At 39.1% G+C, this 20598-nt stretch overlaps 1 long non-coding RNA gene across 2 annotated transcripts; it reads left to right on the top strand.

The window, feature by feature from the left end:
• Positions 1-84: 84 nt before the first annotated feature.
• On the top strand, positions 85-19980 carry LOC140634782 (uncharacterized). 2 transcript variants are annotated; one of them, XR_012032164.1, is made up of 6 exons: positions 85-383; positions 1123-1200; positions 3708-3778; positions 12375-12462; positions 13958-14112; positions 16975-19980. It is a non-coding gene; the product is annotated as an uncharacterized lncRNA (long non-coding RNA). The 2 variants fall into 2 exon arrangements; XR_012032165.1 differs by lacking the exon at positions 3708-3778.
• Positions 19981-20598: the final 618 nt, after the last annotated feature.

Below are 20598 nucleotides of genomic sequence, written 5' to 3'. Positions count from 1 at the left end.
GAAATCAAGACAGAGTTATTGCTAGCTGTGATGCAATAAAGAGTGTATCTGGTCTTTGTCCCCAGTTCTGGGCACAGAACTTGGAAAGCCCTTGGAATTTCTACAGCGGTAGGAGTATTTTTATTTACAAGGAGCGCTTTTGATATATCTGAGTTTATGCTAAGGAGGTGATTTCATGGCAGGCCCCTAGATACTTTTAGGAGAGACGCTGACCCCTACAGAAAGACAACGTATGTGATTACACAGTTGGAACCTAGAGGCTCACCCCCAAATGCCAGGGAGAGAAGAGGGACAGGAGGTTGAGTTCAACCACATGGTCATTGGTCCGACCAACATGCTTACTTAACGCAACTCCATGTAAAACTCTGGACACCAAACCCCAGGTGAGCTTCCCGGTTGAGAGCAGAAGCTCCGGCAGCAGGACCCTCCTAGACCTTACTCTGTGTATCTCTGCATCTGGTTGTTCATTTGCATCCTTTAGAATAACATGGTGACTAGAAGTGTAGCACTTTTCTGAGTCCTGGGAGTCACTCTGGAGAATTACCAAACCAGAGGAGGGTATGGGAAACTCTAGAATTGTAGTCAGCTAGACAGAAGTGTGGGCAATCTAGGAACTTAAGGCTGGCATCTGAACCTAGGGCAATCCTGTTGGGGACCTTCCCCTTTATTTAGCTCCTGGAGTCTGAGCCTAACTTCGGTATTTTAGTGTCATCATTGAGTTTAATCTTAGGACACTCAGTTACTATCAGAAAATTGGCATCAGGACACCCTCTTCGAGTATTCCCCAGTAAAGAAGCCACAGAAGGGTCCTTTCAGGATAAGATATATGGTCTCTGAGACTGTCATCACCTTACATGTTCATAGCAGTAGGAAACCTGGTGGAACATTCTCTTGGGCTCAAAGTTCACAGACTTTGGGGACTGGAAACCACAGGAGATGGAATCCATGCTGCCATCTGCAGCAGGATGGATCCCCAAACATCTCAGAAGCTTCGAAATTGTCTCTTGATGGGACACCTAATACCCTCCCCCACAAGCCTGTCCAATAGTCACCCCATGCCCTACTTTGCTTTTAGCCAGAACACGTATCAGATATATTTTATTTCTTTGTGTCTCCCAATAGAACATGAACTCTCTGAGGGCGTGAGCTTTGTGTGTTCACTGGTATGCCTCCAGTGTCTAGAACAGTGGCTGACATACGGTAGGTGCTTAATTCATGAACAAGGGTCCCTGCTTAACAGAAGCCTATGCTAGTAGGATGCTTTTAGTGGCGTCATACAGGAAAGGCAAACCTACTTTGTCTACTCGGGTAATTATGGGTATGTTGTATGCTCGCTTGTCTCTCCTGTCCCCACTTTCTACCAGTTGAAATTCTGCTTTACCCCCAGGGCTCCAGTTCTGGTCTCACCTCTTCAGTAAAACTTTTCCTGACAACCCCAGCCCTTACTGATCTATCTTTTCTCTAGTCTCTGGAAAAGCTAAGAATGTATCCCACACAGTTACATGCTGCCCTATTGTCTTTTTGGACTCGTCTTCATACAACCAGAAGTAAGCTCCCTGAGGAACGGAACACAGTCTCACATATATGTGATCCGAATCACTCACAGAACTTAGGTCAGCACCTGACACATAGTAGGTATTCCAAAAACATTCGTTCATTAGACTTGTTGCAAGATCTTGAAACTTCTAAGTTCAATAGAGTCAGGCCTGAAGAATCCTATGGTCCCTATCTGTGCACCCACAGCACCCTATTTAAAAACCTTTCTTAAAAAAAAACCCAAAAAACCAAAAAAACAAAAAAAAAAACTTTCTAATTACCAGTATGCGAATCTGACTGTCAAACCCTCAATGTCCAACCCTCAAAATCTGACCCTGGCTTTTCAGCTCCGTGTCTCCAGGACCGAACACAGTGCCCCAAACACAGTAGGAATCTAGTTTTGATTGTTATTAATCACACAAACTGAAGTAACAAAATGCATCTATCACATTTCCATGGCCTCGCTTTTCCTAGCACGTGTGAGGTCCTGAGGAGGTCCCCAGTAACTACCTCCCGACGCTTGTCTTCGCTTGCCTGGTTAGACAGAAGTAGAACATTCTCTTTTGCTGAATCTTTCTACCCATCACTCCACAAATGCCATGCTGAACTGGGGGTTTGCTGAGGTCTCAGGGAGAGAAGATGGGGGTTGCCCATCTTGGAACAATGGGGAAAGGCAAAATGTGAGTGCAGTGACCAATGGGGAAAACAACAAATCTTTCTTACATTTCTCCTTTTTCTTTTTCTAAAAGAACAGCATAACATGAGTTAGTTTAACCATTTTTAAGCGTACAGTTGGGTGGCATTAGGTACATTCACTTCGTTCTGCAGCCGTCACTACCATCCACCTCCAGAACTTTCTCATCTTCCCAAATGAGAATACTGTCCCCACTATTTCTCCCTTCTCGGCCCCTACAACCACCTTTCTACTTTCTCACTTCATGAATTTGACTAGTCCAGGGACCTCCGTTAAGTGGAATTATGCAATATTTGCCATTTTGGGACTGGCTTATATAATATCTTTGAGGTTCATCCACGTTGTAGCCTCTGTCAAATTTTTATTGTCATGTTTAAGGCTGAATAATATTCCATTCTATTGTGTATACCACATTTTATTTCCTCATTCATCCATCCATGGTCACTTGGGTTGCTTCCACCTTTTGGTTATTGTGAGTAATATCCTGTTCAAATGGGTGTACAAATGTCTGTTTGAATTCCCACTTTCAGTTCTTTCAGGTATGTGCCAAGAAGTGAAATTGCAGAACCAGATGGGGATTTGATGTTAGTTTTTTGAGGAACTATCATACTGTTTTCCACAGTGACCACATCATTTTTCTTATCACCTCAAAATTTATTTATTTATTTATTTATTTATTTATTTATTTATTTATTTATTTATGTATGTTTAAAATTTGAAATTGTTGATATACTGACATGGTACTTATTTATTTATTTGTTTATTTATTTATTTATTTATGTTTAAAATTTGAAATTGTTGATATACTGACATGGTATTTATTTATTTATTTATTTATTTATTTATGTTTAAAATTTGAAATTGTTGATATACTGACATGGTACAAAACACAACACCAATGACAAAGTATTTACTTTTTACTCCTGTCTCCATGACACTTACTTCCCCATCTACAGGCAGCCAATGTTACTACTTACACTGCTCTATCACAGCACCCCCAAGTCACCCCTATAACCTTAGCAAGTTTAATACCCAGGCTGAAGCTGTTTTCCTAAAAGAAAGGTTTTAAAACTGTCTGCAGTCTGCTCAGAGAAGGAGTTAATGGATCACAAAACTCTGAAATGCACTGTACATAATGAATAACAAATACCCTTTTAAGATGAGTATTATTAAAGCATCAACATGGTATTATCCAAAACGTATGAAGTGTCTTCTCTCTTTCTCTCTCTCTCTCTCTCTCTCTTTTTTTTTTTTTTTTTTTGGCCCTTACTAATACATTGAAAGCATTACCTAATGCCCACTCCAAAAGATTAGATCCCTTTGAAAGAAAAGAGTCAACATGCATAACACATCCCAGCACCATCCTGCATCCTTTCCATTTGGGTTCGCAGTCAGACAGTTCCCTGGTTTAAGAAAAAGAGCATTTGCAAAATGGCTCTTGGGGCTTAATTGGTATTTCTTTCTTTTTGCCTGCCAGTATAATCCAGGAGAGGAGACTGCAAAGCAATTTAAGAACATTAGCATTGTTCCTAAATACCCACATCCAAGGTTAGTGAATACAACTGGTAAAGCCCAAAGAGCACCTAGGGAGATTAAGGGAGGTTTTGAAGCAGAACGCATGATTCTAATGAACTTGGGCTCTGCCTCATGGAAGAAGAATCTATCTAAATACATTAGAGCCAACGGAGCAGACAGGAGGGAAGCAGCTACCTAAGTATAAGAGATGCTGTTCTCAGTAAATCGTGAAATGCTGCAAACAGATTCGGGTGGGTTTGAGGCCCCGAGCCGCTACAGGGTGCTAATTATGATTGCCATACTGTGGCTGAGTGGGCTATTCCCCCAGTAGGCTGTCAAGAACCACACCAGCTGTCCTGGTGAATGTCCTCCTGGTGTCCCTCACGGGGGTGGCCTCTGCTTGGTTTCCTCCTCCTCTCACTATGCAGATGAATTAATTTGTTTGGAGGTTGAAGAGGGCTTTTGGAAAGAAAAGAGTGTCTGATAGATTAGTAGAGATATGAGCGATTGTCCAGGTGTTTTTTTTTTTTCTTACTTCAATACTACTAGTAGTGGGGTGCCTGGGGCTCAGGTGGGTAGCATTACCTAAAAGAACAGCTGTAGAGAGCCAAATGACCACATCTCAACATTATGCACCCAAAATGCACAAGAAATAAACTTATAGATTTTAAACAAACCTCATTTTTGAGTCTGAGATTGCAAAGTACGTGCCTTATGAAACATTGATTTTCCTACTGAGGTTCTGGGTAAAGGGGAGAGCAAGGCATTTGACCCCTAGCTACCCAGAGGAGTCAAACGTTATGGGTTAAGGTCAAAGTCCTCCGCATAGCTGTCCTCACTTGAGACACCAGCCACAGGGTGGCTGAGGTCCCCAGGTCTCCCTCACTTCTGATCAACTGGCTACAAATTCAGGGGTTCCCGCTCTCCCCTAGGCTTCCATAATATGTTATAAGGACACACAGAAGTCAGGAAAACACTATTTTTAGTATTATAATTGCATTATGGCAACAAGCTACAGATCAGAAACAACTGAAGGGAAGACACGTACAGCAATGTCTGGAAGGGTCCTAAACACCAATCTTCCTTTATTTTCTCCTGTGGAGTCAGGATGCATCATCCTTCCTGACACATCAATGTGTCGCAGTGTGTGGAGTACACCACCAAGGAAGCTCACTCAGACTTCTTCTGTGTCCATAAATATTACTGGGACTTCATGATGTAGGGATGACTGATTAAATCATCGGTCATGTGACTCCATCTCTAGCCTCCCCTCCCCTCCCTGAAGGTCTGATATCAAAGTGGCTCAAAGCCCTAAACCTCTCACATCAGTGATTGGTCTTTCTGGCATGGCCAGCCACCATCCTGGATCTTCTTCTTCACGTAAACTACCTCGTAAACAAAACCGATCAGGTCCCACCTTGAATAGCATAGACACTCCTCTTACTTGGGAAACTCCAAGGTTTAGAGCCTACCTCCCAGGACATGGGGACAAAGGCCAAACAAATTCTTTGTTATCCAGGGCTAAGGTGGATAGTGAGCAGGGAAGTGGGAGAGGAACAAGCCACAGTGGGAGACTATGAGCAAAACCTGAGTCCCAGTTAGATTTCATTATACCATCTTGAGCAAGCCACTTAATCATCATGGGCCTTAGATCACATGCTCTTCACTCATAACAATAATTATTGATACCATTTAATAAGCACTTACTATGCACCAGAAGCTGTGCCAAGAATTTTGCCTATTTAATCTCATTTATTCTTCACAATGAACTTGCAAATTTTGTCATTTTATTATCCCAGTTTTGTAAAGGGTGGAGTGGTGCCTGAGATCTCAGAAAGTTAAATAACTTGTTCAAATAAGTGGAGGAGGGCAGCATGGGTGACTCAGCGGTTTAGCACCGCCTTCGGCCCAGGGCGTGATCCTGGAGACCTGGGATCGAGTCCCACATCAGGCTCCCTGCATGGAGCCTGCTTCTCCCTCTGCCTGTGTCTCTGCCTCTGTCTCTCTCTCTCTGTATGTGTCTCTCATGAATAAATAAATAAAATCTTTATAAAAAATAAAACAAAATAAGTAAGTGGAGGAGCTGGCCCGCCAACACAAGCAGGAGTCCCAGGCTCCCATTCTTAAATTTCTAATCTATACCATTCAACCCTTTCCTTGGCTCGCAGGCATATTGAGAAAATGCATGAGGCTGATATGAATTATTATAATCTGAAAGGAAGGAACCTTATAATTCAAGCTTATAAGATTACCATTATTATTATATCACTGATTATAACTATCGGCAGTATTATTTTATTTTTATACTTCACATGAATCTGTCTACTTATTACGAAAATGCTTTCTCCTTACCATATGAGTTTTATCACAAAGAATGCTTTTGGAAGGAAGGCGGGTCTTCCAATTACCTTAAACCAAATTCTCATGTAGTTTCCCAAACATTTGCTAAGTATAACACCTTCTATATGCCAATGTACTTGCAACATGGAAGGGACAAAAAGATGAATAAGACAGAGATGTAGGCTCTGCCTGTAAGGCAAGAGTGCCGAGAATGACACAACAGATAGACTATGTCAAGTGACCCGAAAGACACAGAATGCCCTCTGCTGGTTCAAAGGAAAGAGAGCACATAAGCTTCAAGGAATCAAGCTTCAAGGATTCAAGCAAGAAAGAGGAAGGAAGAAAGGAAGAAAATGGAATTTTGAGAGCCCTGGATGAAGAAGAAAATGGAGTCTCATAAGAAGGGAGTCGGTAGTGGGGTGCCTGGGGGCTCAGTCGGATAGCGTCTGCCTTTGGTTCAGGTCATGATCTCTGGGGGCCTGGGATTAATCCTCATGCCAGGCTCCATGCTCAGCAAAACAGTCTGCTTCTCCCTTTTCTCTGCTGCTTCCCACCACTCATTCATTCTCTCTCTTTCTTTCTCTCTCCCTGTCTCTCTCTTTCTCAAATAAATATATCATTTTTTAAAAATCTAAAAAAAAAAAAAAGTAGAAGAAGGAAGTCTGGTAGCAAAATCGGGCGGTTCAATTCAGAATGTTCTCAGGGATTAATGAGTACCTAGTTTAGTGGTAATATATTACTGTAGGATGAGCACAGAATGCAAAATAAAAATTCTGGCTTTATCACATGTTAGCTTTTGATGTTGGGCAAAGCTCAAGGTCCTCCAGCATGGCTTTATCCATTAAAAAATAAATAAAATGAAAGTAAATAATGCCCAGCTCTTAAGGCTTTTGTTAGGGTTAAAAAAAGAAGTATATTAAAAACATTCTGGAAACTAAACAACATTAAACAAATTTTACATTTTATAATTTTCTTTTTTTCTTGGTTTGTCTGGATTATGGGCCTTAGTAGTGCTGTGATATATGATAGACAATATCAATAAAAAGGACATATTAGAGACATACCGGGCAAGGGTGAGGAGACCAAGCTTCGTCCAGTTCTAAGAAGTTAGCTCTTGTCTTACTTTCTGTTGCTTTGGGTTGATTTGGTTTGTTGAAGGTCATTTTAATAGCATTAATGCCTATTATTTCAGGAATAACACACATTAGCTCCAAGGAAAAGTAAAATTATTCAGTCGGGATAAGCATGGGATGTAGTAGTCAAGACTTTTTTTTCTTTTTATTTATTTTTTCTTTTTTTTTTTAGGATTATTTGAGCAGGTTTACCTTTCCAAAGGTAACACTTCAGAGGAGAATAGGCAAAAGCCTGGACATTAATCTGGATTTCACATGACCCCGTGTAGAACCTACAGTAGGATGTTCTGGAAGATCCCTCCCAGTCTGAGAACTTGGGGGCCACCTGCCAGCAGTTCTGTGGGTCTGGGAAGTTCTCTTTCTGCCTCTCCACTCACCTTATATAGTTTTAGGAAGTTGAGGCAGGAAGAAATGGGATTCCTCATTTGGCCAAAATTGGAAGAGAGTAGAGAGAAATAGCTACCACTTTAAAGTATCCAATACATGGCTGTACAATTAACTTTATATTAAGAAGGGATTCTAAAGCAGTTGAGCTTAACTAAGTCTGACTGTAAAAAATTAATCAAATCAATTTAATTAACTCATATAATTAATCTAGGTGTGCTTTGATAGCATGGAGCTAGAACCTAAATAATTTTCTTTTTTTAACACCAGGATTAACTATTTTAAGCTACCTTATTATAAATTCTCAAATGTACAAAATAGTAGAGAGGATAGTAAAATCAATCTTGACATAGTCGTCACTCGTATGCAACAATCATTAAGGTTTTACCGTACTTGCTATATCTATCATCCTTTTTTCTTATCATTTTTGATGGAATAGCTTTCCACTTATTTATATCACTTTTGTACCTTTCAGATATGCATAAAAGATTTCTAAAAAGTAGTTTTGCGCATTTTAGTAAGTTGATGCCTCGGTATTTTTTTCTTTTTCGTTGTTGCTATAAATGGATATCTCTTTTATTAAACTTCTAGTTTAATAAAACAGTTACTGTTTGTTTATGACATGATTGTTGAGTTCCATCAGTTGATTTTATATCCTGCTCTTTTCCTGAAGTCTATTATTGGTTATAATAGGGTTTTTCATTGGTTCTCTTGAGTTTTCCAAATATATATCTTCATTATTACTTTTAGAAATTCTACAATTTCGTTTTGTGTTTTCCCTTTCACCCAAGAGTCTTTAATAGAGAACTTTGAGAATTTTTAAATTATTTCTGGTTTAATTACATGCTTTGGTCAAAAAGTCTGGTTTGTGATTTTTATTTTCTAAAATTAACTGAAGTTTTTCTGTTTTAATACATGCTCAGTGCTTGTAAATGACCCAAATGCACTTGAAAAGACAATGTATTCTTTTTTATTTATTATTGGTTTACAGTTAAATATACTGCTATATGAACTACCTTATTAATTTTTTTAGGTCTTGTATATTCTTAATAATTTTTAATCCCCTTGGCTTGAAGGAGATGTGATAATAATTTTGTTATTACTGTCTGTCCATTCCTTCTTTTATCTCCTGTAGTTTTGATTTATCAATGTTGCAATTTTACTTCCTGCATAGATATTAGTAATTATTGTATCTTTACTATGAATTGTACTCCTTAAATTCATAAAATGGCTTTCATATTTTACAATGTTTGTTGGCATGAAATCTATATTTCTGATGTTAAGATCATGTCATCAGCTTTCTTTTTACTTCCAATCAACGGGTGTATCTTTATAGTTTGATTCTTAACTTTCTGATTCACTTATTTTTCTTAGTATGCTTTGTAGGGCAGCATGGATTTTGCTTTGCTAAGATCAGAATAATGTTTTTTTCTTTTAAGATATGAGTAAAACCAGGATGCCGGGGTTGCTCAGTTGTTAAGCATCTGCCTTCAGCTCAGGCCATGATCCCAAGGTCCTGGAATCGAGCACCATATTGGGCTCCCTGCTCAACGGGGTCTGCTTCTCCCTCTCCCTCTGCTGCTCCCCCTGTTCATGCTCTCTCTCTCTCTCACTCTTAGTTGAATGCTTTTGTCTTTCTGTTACTTTCCGTGATCTGATTCCTTTGGAGCCACCATCCCCTCCTCTCACCTGTCCAGTGTTACTGCCCTGCTCAATTCACCTACTTCTAGCAGTTTCCCCCACAGAGTGAGATGCTATACTTCTGGAAAAGGATATTGGCTGGACACTTTGGAGTTCATCAAGAGTTTGCTTTACTCCAGCATGGCTGGGTCCCTTGGCAATGCAACATGGAGGTGTTTGCTCTCATCTGCAATTCATAGCATATTAAAACTTCCAGCTCACAGTTATTCTCAGGCCTCTTCAGAGTTTGACTCCAGGTAAAGGCCTTCTCTTCTTGAGGGTGAATATTCATAGGTGATTTGGGCTTCCATAGCCTATAGCGAACACATGAGATTTCCCTGGAGCCACTCTTACCTTTCTTCATCTCTTTCCCCTCCCACCTTCTGAATAGTCAGGTATTCCTGCCCCCTCCCAGTCATCCTTAGGTGCCATTGCTGTATGCAGTTTGGATCCCACCTACTCTAAAGTTTAGGGGGTTTCTTATCACTTAGTATTTTTAAATATATAACTCCTATGTATTTCCTCACACTATCCTAATTTTCAGGAAGAGTTTTGGAAAAGTTCAGAAACTACCTTGATCTTACCAGGACCAGAACTTGGAGATCAATTTCTTTAAAAAAGATTTTATTTATTCATTCGTAAGAGACACACAGAGAGAGAAGCAGAGACACAGGCAGAGGGAGAAGTAGGCTCCCTGAGGGGAACCCGATGTGGGATTCAATCCCAGGACTCTGGGATCACAACCTGAGCCAAAGGCGGACGCTCAACCACTGAGCCACCCAGGTGCCCCAGAGATCAATTATTTTTTGATAGAATGTGGAAAAATTAAGCTCTCCCAATTCCTTCACAAAATCTTATAATCGTAGAATGTGAGTTCCCTTAAAAAAAAAAAAAATCACAATATCTCATTTAATGAGAATGACAATTGAGACCCAGAGAGTAAAAATGACTTCGTTGAAGCCATTTTAGGAAGTAACAGAGCCACATGTGAAATGTAGCTTTCAGAGAATCTTGGTGTTAGAAGGGAACTCAAGGGTGCCATGGTCCATCTTCCTACCAACGCAGAAAGCACCAGAAAAGATGCGGTCAACATCCTCCAAAATACCCTAAAACATGGGGGAAAACATTGCCTAATCAACCTATTTCACCTTATGGTGAACACAGACATAGATCTTTTCACTTTTTTCTATTTTGAAAAGTGTGAGTTGAGACAGACAAGGATGAATTGCTACAGGTCCTATTGCTTTTGTTCCCTGTTTCTTCTCATTTTAGAAGCTGGCTTGGAAGTAGCTCTCGGTTGATTCACAGTCTGAGTTAGAAACGATCTTTTCGTCCATCCAGTCTAATGTGATTCATTAGCCTGCTTAAACCTGCCTGGCCGTTGATTCAATCACCGATTGTTCAGGAGTTCTTCCTAATGTGAGATGATGCACAGGAGAATATACGTGGATTGTACAAGATCACATAAATTTAAGAGATTGTTAGAATTTCTCTTACAGAGTAGAATTTCCTTCCCCATAACTTCCAAACACTGGTCTTGGTTCTATGCTTTGAAGCTTATGCAAAATGTCTCATCATTTCTGTACTTTACAATCCTTGAAATATTGCAGGACAGCTATTGGACTCCTTCCTCAGATCTAAGGCTTGTGTTTTTTCATGATCATAAACACACCCAGTACCTAGTCCTCTTGTGCTGTGGTCTCCAGTCCTCCCAGCAATTTACTTAACCTCCTCTGATTGAGCATACTGAGCGTGTCAATGTTTCTCTCGAAATGTCAGCAATAAACAGAGGGAGATTAAACCCTCTTTGTCTGGGCATCACGTTCCTATCAGCTCAGCCTAAGACTACATTAGTCCCTTTGGTATCTCTTGTTATGCTAGATGCACACTCAGCATGCAGTCAACTAATAACACCTAATCTTGAGCTTCTATAGCAGAGCTCCTACTTCTCCAGCGTGGGCAGCTGATATTTTTGGTCCCAGATGCAGAACAACAGCTTGGTAAGGACCAACACCAGTTCTATCAGAACTCCAGTGGTGTATTGAACCTGGGGACTTTGACTCTTTCAAGGTGTCAAGGTTCTCTGGTAGGCTCCATACCTCTCTTGGGATTTAATTCTTCCTGGGTTGTGTTTGTTCTATTTCTTTCAGTGTGAAGGTCATGTTTCTAGATACAGAAGACAAAAGCAAAAACAAAAACACTAGAGATCGAATGATCCTCTTTCTCACTTTTGGTAATGGTTTCTTGTCACTTTCCAGCACTCCTTTGGCACCACTGCTGATTGCTTTTACCACTCTCTGTAGCACTATAGCACCTAGTGCCCAAGCAGTGGTACATCTTGCCCTTGTTCTGTTTGTTCTGAAGACAGAGGAGAGAGAGGGAGGTAGACGCAGAAGGAAAGAAGGAAGGAAGAAGGAAGGAAGGAGACAGAGAGAGGAGCAAAAGAGAAAAAATAATTAGGGAGACATAAATCTGGATGACCTATATTAATCCTATTTAAGGGGCCTACCTGCTGTCAGCATAGCTTGACCTACATTCTGCTCCCATTTATAATCCAGGACAATATCTTTCTGTTCTTCTAACACCCTACATTTCTTTACCTATGAAATATGGATATTTTTAAAAATAATAAAAAATAATAAAAAATATGGATATTTAGTGATACCAGCATTTCCTTTGACCTTAGAATATTCATAATAATACAACTATTTTATTTATCACCGTTCCATTGTATAGACCTTATCAATTAGGGCTGTACATTAAAAGAGATTTGTATGGTTGCAATGGTTCTATCTCTAGGCTAAGAAGTCAAAGCCTCAACTCCAGTGTGAGTTCTGGCCAGTTATATCAAGGGACAGCCCAACCACTAGTGAGAGCCTTGAAAACAAACATATCTCAAAACCTTCCAAGAGAAGGATAATAAGTTCACTTTTAAGTTTTCTTAACATTTCTTTTGATAATGCCTAAGTACTTTGTGATAGGGTTTGGTTTTGTGCTATTAGGGGAGAGGGGAGGTTGTGAAGTGAAAAAGTAAATAGGGCTGAGAGACAGGAAAACGATATAACATACAAAGCCCCATTAAATTGTTTCAGGAGCTGGAATTCATACCCCAGAGTCTCCAGTTCCAGAACTGTGATCGTGGTGAATGCCATAAAGTCAATAAACATTACCAAGAGAGAGGTATGTATATGTGTTTTTTGTTTACTATTTATATTTATATTTACTATTGAATGAGCATGAATATAAACATAAATATTCTTAGCATATGTGAATACATCCACTTACTCACATGCCAGTTTAAGAGATAGAACATTTCCATTACTCATGAAGCCACCTTTGCACCCATTACCAACCTCGTCCATTCCCCTATTCTCTTAGAGATCACTGCCCTGTATCTTCTGTTTATTAGTCTCTTGCTTTTACTTTTTAATATTTTTAAGTTACTTTTCTAATATATCCTTTAGTTTTGCATGTTTTTTGACCTTTTTTAATAGAATCCCATTGTACATTTCTGGACCTTGCTTTTTTTGTTGTTCAGTTTCATTTTCCTGAGTTTTGCTTCTGTTGCTGTATCTTGCCCTAGTTCGTTTGTTTTCACTGGTGTATAGTATTCCATCTGGTCTACAATATATCCATTCTGTGGCTGATAAATATTTGAACTGCTTTTAATACTTTGCCATTACAAAGACTACTAGAATGAACGTTCTTGTACTTGTCTCCTGATGGTATGTGCCAGAGTTTTTCCTAGGTATACAGCAGGGAAGAGAGATGCTAAGTTAAAAATCATGTGTGTTTTCAAGTACACAAGATAACACTATTTCTTCAAAATACTAGTGCCAATATTCATTTTTTTTTCATGCTGTGTATAAGAGTTCTAATTGATCCACTTTCTTGTCAAAGTTGATTTGGTTGGACTTTTAAATTCTTTGTCAATCTATAAAATGTGAAATATTTCATCGTTTCAGGTTTCAGTGAGTATGTTCCTACTAAAGAGGTTGATTTTTTTTTAATTGAGTGCTTCTGGGAAGTGATTGCCCATTTTTCTATTGGATTCTTAATCTTTGTCGTCTTATAATTTATTCATTTTTTTATGGATGTTGTGTTATTCTTGAGATGTTCCTTGTAGATTCTAGATACTGATATTTTGGTACTTACATGTGTTAGAAATATCCTTACCCAATTCATACCTTGTCTTTTAAACTTTCTTTATGCTGTCTTTTGAAAGATAAAACTTCTTAATCTAGTTTCACTGGATGGTGTGTCTATGTGTAATATATTTTCCCAGTCTATGCTTCATCATTTATTTACATAACAGTTTATTTTCATGATTAGATATTTTAAATTTTGAGATCTGATTTATCTGTTACTTTCTTTTATAATTGCTATTTCACTACTTAAGAAAAACTTTTAACCCTAGGTTGTAAAGAGATCTTTCTACTTTTTTTTGGAAAGCTTTATAGTTTTAGCTTTTAATTTTGGATCTATAAGTGAATTGTTTTCTCTGGTAAGGGTTTGAGGTTCATTTTTTCCCCACATAGATATTCAGGTGTCTTAGCACAGTTGCTGAAAAAACTTTTCTTTTCCCATTGAATTGCTTTGGTGTCTTTGTCAAAAATCAATTTACTCTGTAATTGTGGGTATATTTTTTGTTTTTGTTTTGTTTTTTTCTTTTTAGAGAAAGAGAGAAAGCAGGAGTAGGGGGAGAGGGAGAGAGAGAGAATCTTAAGCAGACTCCACATCCACTGCTGACATGGGGCTGATTTCACAACCCTGAGATCATGACCTGAGCCGAAATCAAGAGTCGGACACTTAACCAACTGAGCCATCCAGGTGCCTAATATTTTTGAATTTTCTGTTCTGTCTTGATAGTTTTAACCCAATATGTCTTCAAATACCTTCATTCTTTTTTTTTTAAAGATTTTATTTATTTATTCATGAGAGACATGGAGAGAGGTAGAGACACAGGCAGAGGGAGAAGCAGGTTTCCCACAGGGAGCCTGATGTGGGACTCGATCCCTGGACCCAGGGTTCACACCCTTGACTGAAGGCAGATGCTCAACCACTGAGCCACACAGGCGTCCCTCAAATACCTTTTTTTCTGTCATATTCTCTACCTCTTCTTCTGGGTACCCAATTACACATACATTTCATTTTTTAATATTGCCACACAGATCTGTAAAGCTTCGTTTCTTTTTATTGAATATTTTTCTCTTTAATTCTCAGGTTGTGTAATTTCTATTGTTTTAGTTTTTCTTTAATCAAAGTATAACAGACACACAATGTTACATTAGTTTCAGGTATACAACATAGTGATTTGAAAACTCTGTATGTTATATTCTGCTCACTCTAAGTATAGCTGTCATCTGTCACCATTCAAGCTATCACAGTACCATTGAAATTTTCTGCTATATCTTTCATCTCGGTGACTTCTTCAGTCCCTACCTGGACTCCTGTGCCTCCTGCTCCCCTCCACTCATTTTTGTTCATCCCCCACCTTCTCCCTCTACTGTTCTAGCTCTACCTTAACTGATTCTTTCACCATTTCTGATGGGCTCTCAAACTCACTGAACAAATTTTTCATTCCGGTAAAGATACTTTTTAGCTCTAGAATCTCCATGTTCTCTTTTATAAGTTTTAGTTCTCTGATTATACTTCCCATCTGTTCATTATGAATATATCTTTCTTTAAATTCTTGGACATATTCACAACAGCTGCTTGAAAGTCCCTATCTCCTCATTGCGACTTCTGCATCATCTGGAATTTGGAGTCTATTGACTTCTTTTATTCTCATGTATGGGCCAGATTTTTCTGTTACTTTCACTTGTCTATTGATAATTGATTGATACTGGACATTATGAAAATTGTTTAGGGATCTACATTCTGTTACTGTACCCTGAAGAGTGTTTTTTTTTTTAAGATTTTATTTATTTATTCATGAGAGACACAGAGAGAGGCAGAGACACAGGCAGAGGGAGAAGCAGGCTCCCTGTAAGAACGCTAATGGGAGCCCAATGTGGGACTTGATCCCAGGACCCCGGGATCATGACCTGAGCCAAAGGCAGACACTCAACCACTGAGCCAGCCAGGTGTCCCAGGAGTGATTTTTTTTTTTTTTTAATTTGGCTGCATTCAAACTCCAAATTTTGTCTCTCCTGTTATGGATAGAAGTTTAAATTTCTTCTCAATTGTGTCAGTTTCCACTGTTTTTCTTTGTTGTATGTTTTTATCACACCTCCTTTTGGAATCTCCCCTGTGAAATGAAGGCAAATAGTCATCCAAGGATTTTGGTGGATTATATACACAGATTTGGGGGTTCACTTCTCTGGGGATCCTTACCATCTAGGATTTCCCACCTAATGTTCTAGTTACTTATTTTTATTGTTTGTTAATTGTCCCAAATTCTGTTTTTTAACACATTAAGCCAATAAGGCTGTGGTTCTCTGCCCAGTGAGTTTTGCTGCATTGGGGAGCATCACAAATTAAAATATCTAACTCACAATTCATCTTTCAAGAGTTGACTTCCTGCTAGTTTCTTTCTGCTTTTGGTAACTCTCTTATTTCTCCAAAAACTCGGACAATTCTAAAAGCATTTTTTTTCCATATTTTCTAATTGTTATCTGAGGAAAGATTAATTCAGCTAAGTTACTTTATTGTTACTAGAAGCCAGAACACATGATTCCTTTTAAAATTACATTTTCTAAACGTGTATTGCTGAGTACAGGAATACAGTTAACTTTCATATATTGATTTTATATCTAACACCCTTGCTCAACTCTTTTCATTATTCTAGTAAATTAAATCATTGTAGGTTTTCTACATATACAAAAACATAATTGTTTAAAAATCACACTTTTGTTTCTTACTTTCTAATTCTTCTACCTATTATTATGTTTTCTTTCCTTTATGTTCTGCTAGGACTTTCAGTGCAGTGCTATGTAAAAGTGGTGAAAATAAACACCCTTGTTTTGTCTATTTTATTAAGAATGAATTCAACATTTCACCACTAAACTAACATGGTTGCTTTAGGCTTCTTGTGGATTATATTTAACTATTAAAGACATTTCCTTCTTTTGCTAGTTTTCTGAGAGTATTTTTTTTAAATAACGGGTATGTACAAAATTCTAGAAAACATTTTTTCTGCATCTATATGAAACATATTTTTTTTTACTTTTTCCTTTAATTCATTAATCCACTGAATTTTAGTAATTGCTAGTCTCGTGTTAAACTACACTCACATTGTAGAATTTGATCCAAACTGGTCACTGCACATTATCTTTTTTTCATGCAGCAGAAGTGAATATTAAAATATTAGCAAATATTTTGTTTGAGAATTTTGCATCTATATTCATAAGAGATAGTGACCTAGAATAATAATTTCTTCTACTGCTGTTTAGTTACTGGTATCAAATTTTGCTAACCTCACGAATGAGTTAGTGTGTTCTCTTTTTACTATATTCTACTAGAGTTCAGGTATAAATACAGAAATAGTTCTTTGAATCTTATGATTGACATAAAGGAAAAGAGAAAAAAACTTCTGGGTGATATTTTTATGGGAAGATGTCATTTTTACAGGAAGTTGGTTTCAATATTTTTAAGTTTTATAGAGCATTTAGCTTTCTAATTATTCTTGATTCATATTTAAGCTGCGTCTGCAGTAGGACTTGATCACTTGGGCTTTTACCATTGCCATAGGAAGAACATGTCTTGGGTAACCCACTGGTTCCAAAATAAAAGACTCACATGGAGCAGAGGCTGACCCACAGGCCTGCAGTTTGAAGCAAAGCCATCACAACCATTCTGCAGGTACACAATCTGAAGCAGAGCAGCCAGGGGCTAACCTGTAGATTTGTGAGCAAAATAATGAATGGTTATTATTATATGCCACTGAATTTGGGGATGGTTTATTACACAAGATCTGACTGGTACAGATATTTGGACCTAGAAATAAGTGCTTATGCTAGCAAAAACCTAAACTACATGGATCTGGCTCAAGGAAACTATTAAATAAAGCTGAAGAGGTGGCTGTGCTTTAAGGTGGTGAAATGTGTGGTAAAACTGTCTCATGTGATCAACTGGAAGACAAAAAAAAATGTACCTGATGAGCTGATCAAGCTGAATGATTTTGAGGCAAAATGGGGAAATATGAGCTGGCTTCTGCTGACAGCACTTAATAAGATACTACAAGAGAGGTATGAATTCGGGTAAGAATTGTCTTGGGTATAAACAGAATTAAGAGAAATATAGAAAGTCAAAAAATTCCATAACTCGCAGGGCTGAAAAATAAAATCAAAGATATTTCTCATCATAACAAAGATTCTGGGAAGAAATAAATATCTCTTTAATTCCCTGTAGGTCAACCCCCCTTGGCTGCTCCCTAATCTTACCAGCTTCTGAAGATTAAGAACTGCTACCTGGTTTCTATTGCTTTGGGACCCCATCACTTCTATTGCATTAATAAGCCAAATTCCAAGACAGCCCCGTCTATTGTCAGCCCTGACCTGCAGAGCAAAGCCACCACTGAACTTGTTGGTGATGCTGTGCCCCCGTCTTTAGCACAGTTTTGATAGCCTTCATGAATAGAGTGTCTGACCTCTTGGCTCTGCCATGGAGCAAAATCTTCCAGTGAGTGTTCTGGCCTCTGATAATGCATCCATTCTAACCCTCCTAAATCATTCCTACACTATCTCTTACAGCAACTCAGGCATTTTTGTCCTGCTCGGTGTGGACAAAATGTCATTTAACTTTGGGCTTCCAAGATTCACTCTAGCCGTGAGTTTGTCCCAAACCCTAAAATCTTTTCCAGGATGTAAAACTATATCCTAAGAGAGTAACCCCAAGTCAGGGAATGCTTCTTAGTCTGTTTTATGTTCCAGCCTCTGAACATTTTCCATATCCATCTCTATGGCCTCTGGCAGGAAACACTGGCTAAGTCTTGCATCTCCTGTGGGATATAAGCCTTCTCCTTCCTTATCAGGCTCAGCACCCCCATCCCCATGTCAGTTATGATAGAATTTAACCCTGGTAATTGGTCTGGCAACTGGGAAAGGAAGTACGGCTCCTGATGGAGCCACCTGTTGCCTTGCAGTGGCAAGGTGTCTGCAGTGTCTTTCTCGACAGGAGAGATGCAATCTCTTAATAGGAGGAGTAGTGAACTGCTTCATGCTCTGAGGGTTCAGGGAAGCCTACAGAGTCATAATCCCCATGATATTCACCTAGATGTCCCTATAACTATATTAGACCTGAACTTTGGCTGAGAATTCAGTATTTGAAGCTCTGCGAATATAACTACCAGAACCTGCATTACCTCCTCATCTAATTATCCGCCACAGGAGATAATGAGCTTTTTAAGCTACCAAAAGGCTCTCTGGCTAACACACTAATGTTTTTGCTATTTGTTAACTACCCTCAGTTTCTCATTATCCCTCTGTAGGAGGTCACAGCAATGTAGTAATAACCAGCCAATTCCATTGTCCTGTGTGCATTGTTACCCTATACCTTTCCAGTACTTGAATCATCACACCAGGAAAGGCATTCCTTTTGGTGGGGCATTTTCCAAAACCATGTTTCAAAAATGAAAACATTTTTCACAACTAGTGAAATTTTACCAACTGGGCTGTCAATTTGTTGCAAGAATTGTCTGTGAACCACATACCACTCTAGCTGAGATCCTTTTGGACAGTCAGATGGTGATCAGGGATCCAGGTCCCAAAGCCCCTCCTACCACCTAACTTTTTTTTTTTTTTTACCACTTCCAGTAATAACTCTGTCAGTTTGGATGCTCAAAGGAGCAGACACCAAGACATAAATGCAAGAGACTTATTGGAAGATAATACTTGTGAAAGATAATGGAGGGAACAGAAATAAACACAGTGGTCTTCAGGCCATGATGCAAGTCTACCAACTCTGATAGAAGAAAAGGAAGGAAAGGGGATTGGGTAGGAAGAGGCTCAGACTGCAGAGCAGTCCTGAGAAAGTACTGGCCAGCCCCCTGTTGGTCATAAATGTGTGGATCCCATTACTTCCATTCATATACATACCCCAGTTCTCAATCATTGCCAGGAGCTGCTAGAAGAATGCATGTCTTCAGCTCATACATCATGATAGAGCCCAAAACACTGCAGCTGGAGACTGTTGGCTCACCGTGCTCCTTTTAAGCTTCTCTTTAAGCTTAAAAGCTCCTTTTAAGCTTCTCTTTTAAGAAGATCAAGAGATCTGAGCAGTACACTTCCATGGTTGCTACAACCCTCAAGCGGTAAAAGGTCCAGAAGGCTTTCTAGTCATACCAATGGAAGAAAATACACACCAACCTTGCTACGTTTATCTCAGGTCTACTGTGTGCTAAATATTGTTAGCACATGGTGATATGAAAATGACTACATCACATTGTGACTCATAATCTACAGAGGACTCAGACAAATAAAATGTTAACGATGGCACAATGTTGAGATCAGTGTGGTGTAAGCATTTATAAGGATTTCAAGGAGCACGAACGAGAGACTGATTCCTTCTGGCTTGGCCAGTGAGGGAAGGCTTTATGGAAATGGGCCACTAAAGGAAGAGCAGGTGCTGATTGTCATGGAATCCTGGAGCCAGGGCCTTTCAAGAAGAGGGAACCATGTCTTCAGAGTGCCTAACACTCATTGGACCATGATAGGAGTCTCGTTACTATTACTATGTTGAAATAAAAAAGGTGTTCAAAATGGGAGTCTGTAGGTTGCCAGAAGGTAGCCGAAGTAAAAAGAGATTTCATAAGGGTGCCTGGGGGTGGCTCAGTTAGTTAAGCATCTGACTCTTGGTCTTGTCTCAGGTCCTGATCTCAGGGTTATGAGATGGAGCCCCATGTTGGCGCTGGGTATGGATTCAGCTTACAATTCTCTCTCTACCTACCCCTGCCCCTCCTCACTCTCTCTCTAAATAAAAATAAATAAATAAAGCTTAAAAAAGAGATTCTATAAAGGACCCTGAAGTCTTACTGTATCTAAGGAACCAAAAATTAAAAAATAAATACAGCTGGTCCCCATAGGAATTATAACCTGGCCCTGGAGAAGTTTCTGAACTGAAGCAATTTTTCTCTGCATCTCTGTGCCCCAATATGGTTACAAGCCTCTGTTTTTCACTACATGACTGCTCCATTTCTTTCTCTCTGCAAACTGGATCCACCACTTATCAGTTGTTCATGACTGAAACCCTGTCACCTCCAGCCCCCAGTTCTACATTCTACATGACCTTGTGGCTCCGATACTCTCTACCAACTCACAGCAGCCTCTGTACCATGTTTCATTGTGTAGTGATCTCTGCAAGTTACTTTGACATGCA

This window comes from Canis lupus, chromosome 6, assembly GCF_048164855.1.
Source record: "Canis lupus baileyi chromosome 6, mCanLup2.hap1, whole genome shotgun sequence".
NCBI classification, from domain to species: Eukaryota; Metazoa; Chordata; class Mammalia; order Carnivora; family Canidae; genus Canis; species Canis lupus.
This window is presented reverse-complemented; position numbering and strand designations above follow the sequence as displayed.